The sequence below is a fragment of the Elephantulus edwardii genome, unplaced genomic scaffold, assembly GCF_000299155.1.
Source record: "Elephantulus edwardii isolate Elephantulus edwardi_28Jun2011 unplaced genomic scaffold, EleEdw1.0 scaffold00083, whole genome shotgun sequence".
Lineage (NCBI taxonomy): Eukaryota > Metazoa > Chordata > Mammalia > Macroscelidea > Macroscelididae > Elephantulus > Elephantulus edwardii.
The window spans coordinates 1,707,149-1,723,294 of NW_006399833.1; the positions used below are offsets into that span (position 1 = coordinate 1,707,149).

The 16,146-nt window shown below is 38.4% G+C and overlaps 1 pseudogene; it reads right to left on the bottom strand.

Annotated features, from left to right (window-relative positions):
- Positions 1 to 9,992: 9,992 nt before the first annotated feature.
- LOC102853060 lies at positions 9,993 to 10,515 on the bottom strand (annotated as a pseudogene).
- Positions 10,516 to 16,146: the final 5,631 nt, after the last annotated feature.

Here is a 16,146-nt window from a genome sequence, read left to right on the forward strand (position 1 = left end):
ACAGAACAACAAACAACTATGTGCATTACTTTAACAGAAATTTATCAAATACCTAGTAAGCGTTAAATATGGTGTTAAGTGCTTTAGAAGAAGTATATGACAAAATCTTTTAAGGTCCCAGCCATTTAGAAGCTTGTTTTCTGACAGGGAGATAGACATACATAGATAATAGTAATATACATTAAGCCATGGAATGTGTTACCATAGAACACAGAAAATGGTATTAACACTAACTAGAGAGCACTCAAGGAGCCCTAGTGTCACAGTGTTTAAGTATTCAGCTGCTAACAGAAAAGTCAGCAGTTCAAGCCTGCTCAATAGCTTCAAAGGAGGTCCCAGAAAGATTCCAATCTTGGTAATCTTATGAGGCAGTTCTACTCTATCCTAATGTCATTAAGAGAATGACACTGAAATACAATGAACTTGTAAAACATTATACAACATAGGTGACCCTGGAGGACATTATGCTGAGTCAAATTATCTTGGTCCCAAAAGGATAAATACTGCATAACACCACTGTTATAAAGCAGGACCAACAGGGGGATTGGCAAGAGAAAAGAATAAAATTGGATAGATAATGAACACTGCATTGGAATAGATGAAGGAAAGAACTGTTTAAAAGGAATATATGATTAAGTATTATACGTATATCAGCCCAGGATAAGAGGTACATTGCAAAGAGGACTGGGGGGTGGGGGGAGAGGGATAATTGTGCAACAATGAATGGATTTTTTTTTAAGTGAACTGGGGGAGGGGGAAGTGAGAGGGAGGGAAATGTGCAATAATGAAAGAAAATCTAACTTTTCTGTAAACTTTTGTTAAAATCACAATGAAAAGAAAAAAATATTGAAAAAAAAGTAGGACCCAATTTAATGCCAGCAGTTTTGATTTCAATTTACAGAGAACATCCAAGCATCCTTAACTAAAAAAGCCAAGCCTTCAGCCTTCAAACCTCTGGAACTTACACTTCCATAGATCCTTTAATTCTGATTAACCAAAACTTATTTCTTTTTCCTTTAAAAATTTTCTCATTTTCCTTATACTTTTTAAAAATTCTTTTTACTAATAAATATTTTTCAACTACACAGAAATTACTGCACCCATGTGTCCATCACCCAACTTAACTATGGTTGTTGCTACGAGTTGCCTGCGACCCTATTTACAGCAGCTCTGAAGCCTGTTCTGTCCTGAGCCAGTTTCACTGATTCTAATATACCAACCACCATTTCTCCAGTTCCTGTTTCAATCCTTCTCATCTGGGGTCTTCCTCTCCTGTGCTGTTCCTCCACCCTACCAAGCATGATGTCCTTCTCCAACAACCTGTATCTCCTGGCCACATGCCCAAAAATGTGAGATGGAGCTTCAAAATCCTAGCCTCCAAGGAGAAACTTGGTTTCACCTTCTCCAAGACAGACCTATTTGTTTTCTTGGCAGTCCATGGTATGTTCAAGGCTCTTTTCCAGCACCACAACTCAAACTTACTATAACATTACAAATATAGTTGAACTCCACTGTGCACTCCTCACCAATTGATTTCTCCTCATTCTCCAAGATGTAACCGTTATCCTAAATGAAGAACAGTATGTATGCATGCTGTTCTATATGCAAATATGCATAACTGAAAAAATGCCTTTTACTAAATGTTTTTCTACCAATAATGGTGATTTTTTTGCATATTCTAAATGCCATATATTTGGTATAATGGTTTTGTCCTTCTTTAGCAAATGTGTCCTTTTATAACTAGTGGAGTTTGCTGGCCTACTGGGTAGGGAGTTGTGCTGCTAATACAAAGGTGGTGCCTCTCTGCAGTTTGAACCTACCAGTGGCTCCAAAGAAGAAAGATGAGCCATCTCCTCTCATGCAAAATTCTCAAAACCCATTGGGGGATCAGCCAACCAGATGAATGAGTGAATAATTGCTTTCCCTTATCTATTTTTCCACCACCCAATCTTTGTTCCTTCAGTTGTTCTGTCTCTGTGTTTCAGATCCCTAAGAATTTAAATATCTTTCCCAACCTGGTCTTTATTACCCTGTCCATTTACCTGTAACAGACATACGTCAGTGAATTAAGGCTCATCTTATATAAGGTGATGTTCAACATTTTGCCCTATTGCTCTAAATCAGTGATTCTCAAATTTTAATGTGATTTAGAGCCACCAGTAAGATTGGTTTGTTAATATATAGTAGAAACTAGACATATATGTATCTTTAAAAGTTGATATTATATTTAGATTTTAATAAAATAATTTAAAACAGGCTTATCAAAGAGTTAAAAGTGGTATCTTTCAAAGAAAAGAAAAAAGATACAAAGATAGATTTGAGGTTTAGCAATTAAAAATACAGCTGTGTATTGATTTACAACACGTTTTATTTTTAAAAAGAAATTGTCAAAGATATGTTAAAGCTAGGTGTCAGTTTTCTTTTTGTTAAGTGCTGCTAAGTTAGTCCATGTAATGTTTTCGGTGATGAATTCCAAATAAACTGACATTGAGAAATTTTCAGTGGATGAACGTGGAACTAGAAACTCTGTAAAGAACAAATTGTTTTTCCCTCCATCCACTTCTTTCTTTTCCTATTAGCTGTAGGATAGAATAAGAGATAATTAACAATTGTACACACTAGCTTATGCCAGGAACTTTCTAAAGTTAAGAGTCAATTGTAAGTATGCCTATTGCAGCATGAGAAAACAATAGTTTTCTTCTTGTAACCCAGGCCTTTGTATATCAGATAGCTTGTGCATCTAATAGCTTCAATCATCTCGTTGCACAAGTGTCATCCCCCTCTTGCCCAAAAATATTGAAGTGTGTTTCTTTTTAGGGGGTTTGTTTCTTGAGAAGCCACTCTGTGATTTAAAGCTTATGCTTTTCCCACAAACCATACTTCCTTAGTCTCTTAGACCCTCAGTTTCTGTATTTGTAAAATTGGTAACTGGCTGTTGGGAGATAACAATAGTTGTGAAAATAGTGTGATCCTTTTTTGTAATTCTTAACTTTTAATTACTTTGTAGGTAATCACCTTCTTCAAGGTATCATTAGGAAAAGAGATGGGGGAGGTTGTGTATGCAAATAATGAAGGCTCAGCTAGTGTGTGGTGCTATTACTATAGTTGCTTTTTCTAGTAAATTTTACAAATAAATACTTGTCTTTGTTACAAAATCTGAAAATTTTCCCATCTGTAATAGTATTATAATAACAGGACAAAGTATAGTTGTGAATGAAATACATTTGAGAACACAATGCATTACAATGCATTATATATTATTGTATACACAACTACATTATTAACATTGCACTAAGGTGTTGGTTTCCCCCCAAATGAAACACATTTATTGATTTCTTTACTATTGCTCCCATGTGTGCTGATTGTGAAGCCAAGCACAATGAACTTTTGACAACTTATTTTTTTTCTCCATCAATCATGATGGACCACTATTGGCCAATAGTGAGAATCTTTTCTTTTCTTTTTGAGTGCTCTATCAAGATATTAAAAAAGAAAATAACAGTCACATACCAAAGTATGTCAGTAATAACTGAGTAATATCAAAGCTATAGATACCTGTATTCTCCAGGGTTGTTCAGAAAAAGTTCAAGATCTTTTTTGAGTCTTTCCTCTAAATCTTTATATTCATCCTCTTCTTTCTCTTCATTTCTAACGTCTTGGTGCTCTTCATCAGAGTTTTCATCCTTCTTCTTATTTGCTTCCTTGGCGAAGAGCAGTAAAGTTTTCGGGAAGAAATTAATAGCAAAGAGGTTTCTCCATATATAATCAGCAGGACCATCCCGAACTGAGCCCTCAGAAGAATCTGTAGGATAAAAAGAAATTGAGGGGGGGGGGATGAGTACTTTCCTGCTGATTGACACATTGACTTCCGTGGTTTGTATATTTCTGTAGTTTCACAGTTTTTATGGCGACATTCCCCTCTTTTCACTAAATCTCACATACAGTGCTACTTATTATTTCATCCCTTGGGAGGAAAATAACATCTGCCTTTATATCCTGAAAGTTCTCATCAGAAATTCATTTTTAAAACAAACAGGCAATCATTTCATAAAAATTTTAAAAATTCTATGGTGATATTCATGGCTCTCACTTTAATTTTTACATCTCCAGTACCAATGCCTAAATTTTTCAAATCAACTCCCCAAGAATGTTTACATTTCAAAAATTCATCAACGAAACATTTTCTCCCCATTTCCACCATGGAAGCACGTACTTGCCACTAACATTCTACCTTCAGTGAACTCATAAATTGCTTTGAGAATACCATATTTCTTATTAAACAAAAGTTGGAAGAAAACATTAACTTCTCTTGCTTCTAAAACATGGCATGCAAATAAGCCAACTGTACCAGTATTAGGGCCTTCGCCTGCCAGCCTGACGTCATCACAATCAGCGCCCTGATATTTCACACAGTTACTTTTCCCATTTCCCCCAGAACAAGCTCCATCGATTTCTACAGGGACGCTTTAGGAGATTCTGTGCTTAAGGAAAGCAGGCAATGACCCCTGCCTCTGACAACATGGCAGTGCAGCACCTGCTCCCCCAACGCCCCCTGCCGGGCCCTTGGGTGCTGGCAAGATGCCGCGCCCTCTACAACTCTAGCTCGCTGGACTTGACAACCTTTCCAGAATCCAGTATCTCCCTCTTCCCACACCCCAACGGTCACTTTAATAGCTAAGAAGCAGAGGATAGGGAAAAGAAATTATGGGATAGGGACCTCGTCTCTGCCAAGGGGAACTCAAGGACTTCCGGGTCCTCACCATTGTTTTCTTCATCATCGTCGTACTCCTGGTACTCGTCCTCTTCGTCGTAATAGTAAGAGTCGTTGTCATCGACATCATCGTCATCATCATCATCATCAAGATCACTAAGATCTTCGTCATCCTCATCATCAGTATCTTCCTCTGGGACTGCATAATGCCCTCTGGGATCCTCCCCTTCCTGGTCCTCATCGTCCTCGCTGGTCTCGGTGTCAGTTTCCTCTTCTTCCTCAGATTCCTTGCTCTCGCTCTCATCCTTTCCCTCTTCTTCTTCATTCTCTTCTGCTACCTGTACATCCTCATTCTCCTCAAATTCTAGCTGGGTAGCCTCATTCCCACCCTCATTCTCTAAACAAAATCCAAAAGTTGCCCCGAAAAGGCAAGGGAAGCCAGCTTCCTGAACTGTCATCTCTCCTTCCTCAAGTACTGTTAGGCTCCCGGAGGGCCCAAAAGTACCTTCAGCTCTGCTGTAGGTAACTACAATCATTTTCTGCTCCTTTGTCTCAAACATTGTGAGAGGCGGTGAAGACAGAGGCTACCTGGTAGCTAGCTGTTACTGGAAGATGAGGCAACTGGCCGTTAACTGTCCTTATATACTGGTGGACTTGGCAGGAAAGATTCTGATTGGTGGTTGGTAGGGCGGAGTCAGAAGAATCAACAAAACAACGTTCTACTCTGGCCAATGCCTCTCAGTTGATTTGCTGAGAGGGAAGATTGACATTCTCTCCAACCAATGGGTCACCAAGGCCCTTATCCTTGCGAAAAAGCCTCTCTCAGTTGTGCCCTGCCGTCTTCGGCTACCGTTTCCTGTTCACGAAAGATCTGACTTTTCATTGTACCACGGTAGGCAAAACTACATTATTTCAATATGATCTGGCACTGTGATTTGGTCCCCACTTTTCACCCAAGCCCAACTTAGGCCAGAAAGAACAGAGTCATTTTAAACAAAAAAATCCAACCACATCACTCAGATCTCAGGCAATGCAGAAACATTGAAAAGAAAGGGAGGATTTGGCTATTTTGAAGATTACATAGAAAAGGCAAATTTAACATGGGTGCAGTTAAGTATTAAAACCAGGAACTGTTTAATAAACTTTGCCAAATTTACTTCAAGTCCCCTCACAATGAATAGAGTCCATATACTTTTCTTGAGGACTCTGATGACCTAGTGGTGAGGAGTTCTACTGTAGTTGGAATCCGTCAGCATCTCCTCAAGGAGAAAGAGGGCAATGTGCTCATGTGCTATTTCCTACCTCTGTGAACTCTCTGAAAAGTCAGCTATTAATTGCTTCTAACTACATGGTACACAACAATATGGTGGACATAAGACATTCTGGTGACACAGTGCATAATGCCTGAGGCTGTTCATCAAAGAGTTAGACGTTTCAATCCACCAGCCATTCAGTAGGAGAAATATGGGAAATCACCTAGTCAAGAATTACTGCCTCACACGACTATTAAAAAAAATAAATCCAACTTTTTGCAGACTCATGTTTATTTCTGCATTATTCACAATAGCAAAGAGATGGAAGAACCCAAGTTCCCCACAACAAACAAATAGAAAAACTATAGTACATGCACACAGTGGAATACTATGTAGCAGTGAAAAACAATTTAAAACATTACACAACGGGGGGGGGTGGAGGACATTATACTGAGTGAAATATCTCAGTCATAAAAGGACAAATAATACATAACACCACTGTTAAGAAATAAGACTGATAATGGGAAAATGAGTGGACAGATAATGAACACTGCAATAGGACAGATAAGGGGAAGAACTATCTAAAATGAATATATGATTATGCATTATGTGTAGGACAACAATCTGGAACAAGTGGTGCATTTCAAAGGGGACTAGGGGAGGAAAATGCAACAGTGAATGAACAAATGAAAACCCAACCTTTCTCTAAACTTTCATTTAAATCACAATAAATCATTATACAAAGAAAAAATATTTACAGCCTCAGAAACCCCATAGATGATCACTATGAATAGGAATAGTGGTCCTGTGAGTCTGAATCAGGAGCTGGTCTGACAGACCTTAAGAGCCCTTAGTGGTATAGAGACAAGCTGCTGACCAAAATGTCTTCAGTTTGAATCCACCAGCCTCTCTTTGGGAGGAAGATGGACAATCTCGTCTTATCAAGTCAAGAAGCATTGCTGTGGAGTTGAAACGAAACATAACTGACCCTCCAGCGGGTTTTCAGAGGCTGTAAATCACACTGGAGGATCCTACCTGTCCCTCTCAGGAGAAGCTGGTGGCTTCGAATTCCCTGAGAGGTGCCAACTTTTTGAGCCAGCAGCTCAATTCCCTTTGGATTATGCTCCCTCATCAAGATTTACAGCCTCCAAAACCTCTAGGCAGATTCAAGTCAATGTCAGTGCATGAGTCTGATCCCTCATTGCCATATAATAGCTCACCCTTCAGCTGGTTTTTAGAGGCAGTAAATTTCACAGGAAGTGAATACTCATCTTTCTTCTGAGGAGCAGCTAGTGGATTTGAACTGCCTTTAGGTTGGCAGCACAGCTTCCTATCACTAAGGCACAAGAGCCCCTTTGTCATGAGCTTAGGTGTATGTAACTTTTCAAATTATTAAGAAATCAACATCAAGTTATACTGTTTAAATTTACCGTTGTCACTGGGTACAGAAACATCTGGCTCCTACCATTTGCTGCTCATTTGAATTTTAAGATATCTCTGTTGGAAACCATTTCGTCTTCTTAGAAGACAGTGCTCACATACAGTTTTTTCGACATTTAGTCTTACAAACTTCATTACTTTTCCACACTGCGTTGGTCATCACCTTTAACATTTACCTTCAGTGTTATTTCATACATTTCTGATAAAGTTGGTTTATTACAGTATGTGTTCCATACTAGAATCTTCTCAGTATGTATGTATATATATATTTCAGCTACATTTCCTTGCAGTAAGACTTGGTCTTTGTGCAGTAAAATTCTATAGATACCAATAAATGCACAGTGCCAAATATCTACCATTCTGATATACTAAAATTTAGTTAACTGCTCTAAAACTATCCCCTGCGCCTGATCAATTCAACCCTGCATTCAAGGTGACAGTAGTATCTAATTTCTGATCCTTTAGCTGCAGCCAAAATCAAAACAACCACCAAAAAAGTTCCTTGAGATTTAATTAAAATCCACCCATAGATGACCCTCCAGAGGAGTTTCTGGAGGCTGTAATAGCACTTGGAGGAGATTGCCCATCTTTCTCTTGCTGTGATGCTGTGAATTCCTACCATCAGAGATTCAAACAGTCTTTGGGCTAGCAGTATGTTTACAATACATGTAAGCATGGGTTACTTTTTTCCTTTTATTAGGACATTCTTCAATTTCCTCCAACAATTTTAATATATTTCAAGTATAAGTTTACACCTTTTGTTAAGTTTATTCACAAGTATTTTTATTCTTTTTCATGCTATTGTAAATATTATTGTTTTCTTCACTTCTCCAATTGTTTACTACAAGTGTATGCAAGCACAAATGAGCTTTTTATACTGAATCTGTATCCTGAAACTTTGCTGAATTCATTTACTAGTTCTCATAGATTTTTAGTATATTCCTCTAGGACTTCATATATACAAGATAATGTCATCTCCAAATAGACATAGTTTTTCTTCTGCCATTTCAATCTGAATGACTTTGTGTCTTTTATTTGACTACTTATTCAGGCTAGAAATCTAGTGAAATGTTGAACAGAGATGATGAGAGCAGATTCTTTGCCTTCCTGACCTTAGGAAGAAAATTTTAAGTGTCCCCTCCCCATTGAATATATTAACTATGAGATATTTCTAAATGGCCATCATCGGATACAGGAAGTGCTGTTCTATTCCTGCTTTCTCGAGTGTTGGGTTTGATTTTTGTAATCACTAAGGGTTGGTTAATGGATTTTGTTACCTCATTTGCTGCATTTGTTGAGATGATTATTTGTCAAGTATTTAATCTATTGTTATATTTACATTAACTGATTTTCAGATGTTAAACCAACCATAAAGTCTTGTGATGAATCCCACTTGGTAGTGATATAGAATACTTTTTATATACTTGTTAGATCAGATTTGCTATTGTTTTGTTGAGGATTCAAATTTTAAGAAATATTGTCCTGTAATCTTATTTCCTTCTTGTGTCTTTTTTTTTTTTGTTTTGGTATCAAGGTTATGCTGGCCACATAGAATGAAGTGCAAAATATTCACTCTCCTTTTAATTTTTTCAAAAAATTTTGAAGATTTTGAGTTCTCCCTATATTTCTCATCTCCCTTTGTATCTCCATTCTTTTAGTGCTCGTGTGAGATTGTGTGTGTGTGTGTGTGTGTGTGTGTGTATTAAATGAATATTTTTTCTGTTAGTTTTTCCTACTACCCTTTATTACTTTGCAAAATTTTATTCACATTTTTGTTCTCCTCTCCATCAATTCCCATCTCTGTTAATCCACCAAGATTGAGTCTATCAGTGTGTAAACTTTTAAATAACCATTTATATTAGTAGTTATATAACATAAATTATATAACATAATTGAAGAGGCAGTGGGCAAGGAATTGTGCTGCCAACCAAAAAAAAGGAGGTTTGAATTCACCAGCAGCTCCATTGGAGAAAAAGAACCAGTCTCCTTCCATGTGATTTACAGCCTCTGAAAACCTGCTGAGTTGATTCTGATTCAGATTCAGAGAGAGTCAGAGAGAGTAATACACTGTATTTTTTCTTACAAAACAATTGACTCATTTATTGGAATTATGAAATTATGAATTATGAATTATGAAAGCATTCCTCTAAACAAGAAAGAGGAGCCTGATCATTTAAATTTCAACCATTTGAAACCACTCTTTAAGTTCACACAGCTTCAGCATAAACATGCACAATAATTCAAACTAAATTAATTAACCCAAATAGTCCTTCTCCAAGATGAAACAGGGAAAGAGGTGGAGGACAGAAGAGAGTAATATAATAAAGACCCTTTTCAAACTACAGGTGTTTGGACTCAATAAGTTCTTTGTCCAGAGCAGCACAATTCTAGTTCCACTGTCTCCCAGATATTTCTCCAGGGCCTAACTTCTTAGGACAGTTTTCTAAAAATACCCTTTACACCCCTTACCCCAAGCTCTACAGCTGAGGATCAAAGTTCCCAAAAAACATAGAGAAGCAGAATCGTTCACCTGCTTACGTTGAGGCCCGACTTTTCTCAGCTGTAAATGCAGCTGTGGAAGGCGAGAGCTAGGCTTCCAGATCGAAGTCATCATGCCCCTTGATCTTGGACAGGTCCACCCAGGTGACAAAGTTCTCCAAGCTGCGCGTGACAAGGAAGATGGGATCTGTGACTAGGTTGGGCCCTACACACATATGCTCCAATGAAAGCCACGGCTGTCTGGAGGTGCTGCGCCATGCCCAACTTGAGGAGCACGGTGGGCAGGCGGCGGTGGCAAAAGAAAGAGGCTGTGACGAAGTTGCAGAACTCAGGTGAGCGTGTGGGCACCTGGCCAACACATATAATTTGTCCAACAGTGCTGCAGTGGAGAGAACACGAAAATGAACGTTCTCGGGGAAGCCGCGCAGGTACCTTGCTAGCTCCTAGACTTCACTGCTCGTTTGGTTGTATTGCGTGTAGCCCTCATGTCGCTGCAGACAATACCGCCTCAAATCCCTGCAACTTGTGCAGGTTGTGGTCAGTGACCTCCCAATTCAAGAAGTCTATCTGCTTCAGCAATTTCTATTCATGGAATTTAAGCCTCTGGACCATAATGGCAAAAGCTGAAGAGATGAGACTAGAAACCAATCCTACGTTGTATTTACATAATTAATTGCTGTTGATCTGTGCCTATTATTACCCCATATTTCCTATTTCGTCACACCACCCACAATTTGTCCACATAAACTATGCTATCCTAGTGATTTATCGCCATACCCTTCCCCTCATCACTTCCCCCTTTCCTCTTCCCTTGGACATTTATACACAGCTTACTATTTATCCTTTTGTTTTTACAATAATGGTCTTATGCAGTATTTGCCCTTAAGAAACTTAGTTCACTCAGAATAATGCTTTCTAGCCTCTCTCATATTATACAGTATTTTATTAAATGATCGTTCCTTAGAACTGCGTAGTTATCCATTATGTATCAATTTCTCAAGCCATTTGTTTGTTGAGGGGCATTTAGGCTGTTTCCATTTTCTTGCTATTATGAATAATGGTACTATGAACATATGTGTACAAATCTAAATTCATGCCTCAAATCTGATTCACTTGGAGTATATTACTAGAAGTGGAATAGCTGAGTCATATTGCGTTTCTCTGTTTAGCTTTTTGAGAAAACACCAAACTTCCTTCCAGAATGATTGTACCGTTTTACAGTTCCATCAACAGTGTATGAGAGTTCCTATCTTTCCACATCCTCTCCCACATTTATTGCTTGCTGTCTTAATAAACTTTGATACTGCTACAGGGATGGGATGGCATCTCATGGTAGTTTTGTTTTGCTTCTCTCTTATTGCCAGTGATTTGGAGCATTTCTTCATATGTCAATTGGCCATCTTAATATCTTCCTCTGTGAAAAGTCTCCCCATTTTTTTCCATTTTCTTATTGAGTTATGGGTCTTTTCCTGGCAGAGGCCCTGTAGGAGTCTGTAAACTTTCATTTACAGCAGTCAAGATATCAGGGACATATTGCACTGGGAAAGTCTGTAGTCAAGACTTCTCCAAATCATTGAGGAGCAATTATATTTTTTGAGGACTAAAGTGTGCATTATATTCAAGCCATGGTCTTTTCAGGCATTGCTGTGCTGCTGAGAGCTGGACAGTGAATAATGATGACAAAAGTATGACTCATAGTGAACCTATGAACAACAGATCAGAACCATGTTCTATCCTGTGTCGTCCTCACCATCTCTGACACACTTAAGTCAATTGCTGCAGGCATTGTGTCAATCCACCTAGTTGCGGGTCGTCCTCTCCTTTGCCATTCCTACAGCTTCTCAAATATGCTGTCCGCCTCCAAGAAATAAACTCTCCTAGAAACATGCCCAAACTATGAGACAAAAGTTCATCACCATTTGCCTTCAAGGAGCAGTCTACCTGCACCTTCTCCAAAATATACCTGTTTGTTCTTTTGGCAATCCATGGGATACTCAGTACTCTTTCTTAACACTATATTTCAAAAGCATCAATTCTTCTGTCCTCTATAGTCATTGCTTAGCTTTCAAATGCATAGCAAGTGACTGAAAAGATCATGACCTGAATCAGGCATAACTTAGTCCTCAAACTTACATCATTGCTCCTCAATAATATGGAGAGGTCCTTGGCTACAAACTTTCCCAATGAGATATGTCTCCTGATTTCTTGGCTGCTGGTGCCAAATGTTTTTATTGTGGATTCAAGTAAGATGAAGTTGTTGGCAGTCTCAATCTTCATTTATCATGTTGCCTATTGGTTCAGTGGTGAGGAGTTTTGTTTTCTTGCCATTGAGATGCAATCCATATTGAAGGCTGCAGTGTTGAAACTTCTGCAGCAAGTGCTTCAAGTACTCTACACTTTCAGCAAGCAAAGTTGTTCCTTCTGCATAACCAAGTTTATTGATAAGTTTTCCTCAAATCCTGATGCCACATTCTTCACAAATATTTTGCTTCTCAAATAGTTTTCTCAGTATATGTTTTAAATAGGTATGGAAAAGGATACATTCCTTTCCTAATTTTAAACCATGCAGTGTTCCCTTGTTCTGTTCAGACAATAATCTCTAGTTATGTTTATTCCTAAATATTTAATCTTGTAATGGCTACTGTAAAAGGTATTCCTTTTCAGTATTTTCTTTGTTTCAACTTTTGTATTTCATTGAGTCAACTATTACTCACAGAGACCCTATGTGGATAAAGGCTCTGAACCTTGCCCTACCTTGAGCCAACCTCACCATTTCCAACACTTCTCACCCCATTGTCACAGTCATGATATCCTTCTCCAAAAACTGGACCCTACTAACAACATGCCCGAAGTATGTGAGACAGTGTGTCAACATCCTTACTTCCAAGGAGCAATCTTTTTACTCCAAAACAGACCTACTTTTTTCTTGCCAATCTATGGTATGTTCAACATTCTTCTCCAGCACTACAAATATCAATTCTTGTTCTGTCATCTTTAGTCATTGTCCATCTGTCAGATGCATAGCAAGCAGTTGAGAAGATCATGACTTGGATATGACGAACCTTAATCTTTAGATTAATATTCTTGCTCTTTAGCAATCTGGAGAGGTCCTTAATAACAGCTTTTCCCCAAACAACTCCTCTTTTGATTTCCTGACTACTGTTTCCTGTTGTGGATCTGAACAAGATGAAATTGTTAACACCTTCAATCCTATATCAATCTATCATGATTTTCCCCACTTGCCTGATGGTGAGGATATTTGTTATCTTGATGTTGAGAAGCAGTTCGTATTGAAGGCTGTAGTTCTTAATCTTCTGCAGCAAGCGTTTCTAGTACTCCTATATGACAGTGAGAAAGATTACATCATTTGCATAATGCAAGTTGTTTATGCCTAATGTCTTGGATTATCTGTTCTGTTTATAGATTGAAAAGGTATGGAGAAAGTATATGTCCCTGATGTACTCCTTTCTTGATTTTGAACCATGCAGTGTTTCTTTGCTCTCACTGTTCAGATAATAGATTCTTGGTCTAGGTATAGGCTTCAGAGGAGCACAATCAAATGTTCTGCGATTTCCATTTTTCTCAATTTTAGCCTTAATTTGTTGCAATCGCCAATGCCTTTCTATAGTTGACACAACACTAATAGATATCTTTCTGATATTTTCTGTTTTCAATCAAGATCTGTCTGGCATCCTCAATGATATCCCTAGTGCCATGGCCTCTCCAAAGTCCGGCTTGTATTTCTGACAGTTTTATGTTTATGTACTATTCTAGGAGGTTTTGGATAAGCTTTAGCTAGATTTTACTTGCATGTGATATTAATGGTAATGTTTTTATATTTTCCCATTGTGTTGTATCATCTTCTCTGGGGAATTAGAATAAATATAGATTTCTTCAGTCATTTGGCCAGGTAACTGTCCTCCAAATTTCTTGTCACAACCTGATGAGCACATCCTGGGCTACATTGTTTGTTGAAATATGTCTATTGATATTCCATTATTTCCTGAGGCTTCTTTTTTTTAACCATTGCTTTCAAAATATATTTATTATCATTTGTTCTTGATAATATGGTATTTCCTGAAATGGGTCTGCTTAGCCTTTTTTTTTTTTTTTTGTACAGTGACTCCATGTATTCCTTCCATCTTCTTTTGATGCATGCTGAATCATTCAAGATTTTGACTGCAGCACCTTTTAGTCTATCAACTCAAAGCTCAAATTTATTCTTCATTTCCTTCAGCTTGGAAAGTGTGTGAGTTCTTCCCCTTTGGTTTTCTCACTCCAACTCTTTGCATATTTCATTATAAGTCTTTTGTTTTGTCTTCACAAGCTGTCCTTTGAAATGTTCTAGTTAACTCTAACTTCTTGGCATTCCTCCTTTTGTTTTGGCTTCTAGAAATTCTGATGCAAAATTCAGAGTCTCTTCTGACATCCATCTTGCCCTTTCTCTTTTATTTTTGTAAAGACTTTTTGCTTTATTTATGGATGTTATCCTTGATGTTATCCCACAACTCATCTGGTCTTTATTCTTGAATGTTCAGTGTCTTAAACCTGTTTTTGAGATGGTTTTTAAATTAAGGCGGGCTAGATTTGAGGTTCTATTTTGATTCTTGGGTTTGGGGTTGTTTTTTTTTAATTTTCTTTAGCTTCAACTTAAACTTGCACATGAATCATTGATTATCTGTTCCAAAGTAAGAACTCGGTCCAGTTTTCACAGTTGACATTGAGGTTCTCCAACAATTCTCTCCACAGATTAAATCAGTTGGTTCCTCTATAGTCCCTCAATTAAAGTCTGTGTGTATAGTCACCGTTTGTGTTTTTTTATAAAAGACACTTGCAATAAATAGATCATTGATTGTACAAAATGATATTATTCTGTCTCCAGCCTAACCTCTGTTATAAGCTCTTAATTCCAACTACTGTTCCTTGTTCCTAACTTTTGCATTCCAGTCACCAATAACCAAACCAATAACCAATAAGATCTATGTTATATAAGATCATCGATAAGATTTATGAATCTCGGTTTCATGTTCAATCAATTTCAGACTTCAAAAGTTGGTAGAAATCTTCTCTATACCCCTCTTTGGTTTGAATTGTTGGTGGTTGTTGTTGTTGTTATGTGCCCTCAAGCCTTTTGTGACTCATAGCGACCCTATGTACAACAGCCCTAAACCCTGCTCTATCCTTTGCCAGTCGCACTGCCTCTGACACACCCATCCTGATCACCCCAGTCACTGAATCAATCCACCTCATAAAGGGTCCTCCCCTCTTGCGCCGTCCCTCCACCCTCTCAAGCATGATGTCACTCTCCAAGGACTTGTACCTCGTTACAACATGTCCAAAGTATGTCAGACAAAGCCCCAGAATCCTTGCCTCCAAGGAGCAACCTGGTTTAAACCTCTCCAGGCAGAATCTGTTTGTTTTCTTAGCAGTCCATACTCTTCTCCAGCACCACAGCTCAAAGGCATCAATTCTCCTTCTATCCTCCTTAGTCATTGTCCAACTCTCTGATGCATAACAAGTGATTGCAAAGACCATAGCCTGTATCAGATGCACCTTAGTCTCCAGAGTGACACCATTGCTCTTCAGTACCATGGAGAGGTCCCTAACAGCAGACTTTCCCATGGCAATACTTTTTTTTAATTTCCTGGCAACTGGTGCCAAGAGTGTTGACCATGGAGCCAAGCAGACTAAAGTTGTTAACAATCTCAATCTCTTCATCATCCACCCTGAAGCAGCCAATTGGTCCTGTGGTGAGAATCTTTGTCTTCTTGACATTGAGCCTCAATCCGTACTGGAGGCTGCAGTCCTTGACCCTCTGTAGCAAGCATTTCAGGTCCTCCTCAGTTTCAGCAAGCAGGGTTGTGTCATCTGCATGACACAGATTGTTAATAGATCTTCCACCAATCCTGACGCCACACTTCTCCTCAAAGAGCCCAGCCTCTCGGATAATCTGTTGTTGATACATATATTTGTTTGTTTGTTTGTTTCATTTTAGATTAATTTATTCACAAAGTTCGAATACATTTTCACACAAGATCTTTCTCATTTCATTCACCCCACACACATATCAAATTGATAATGATTGACTATGATTAACGATCCCCCTCCCCACCCATCCTCACCCCTGTGCTTCCCTCATCTCCTCTCCCCCTTGGATCCTCATACTCAATCTGTAATAATGGTTCTATACCGCATTTGTCCTTATGGGACTGAGTTAGTTCACTCAGCATAATGCTCTCCAGT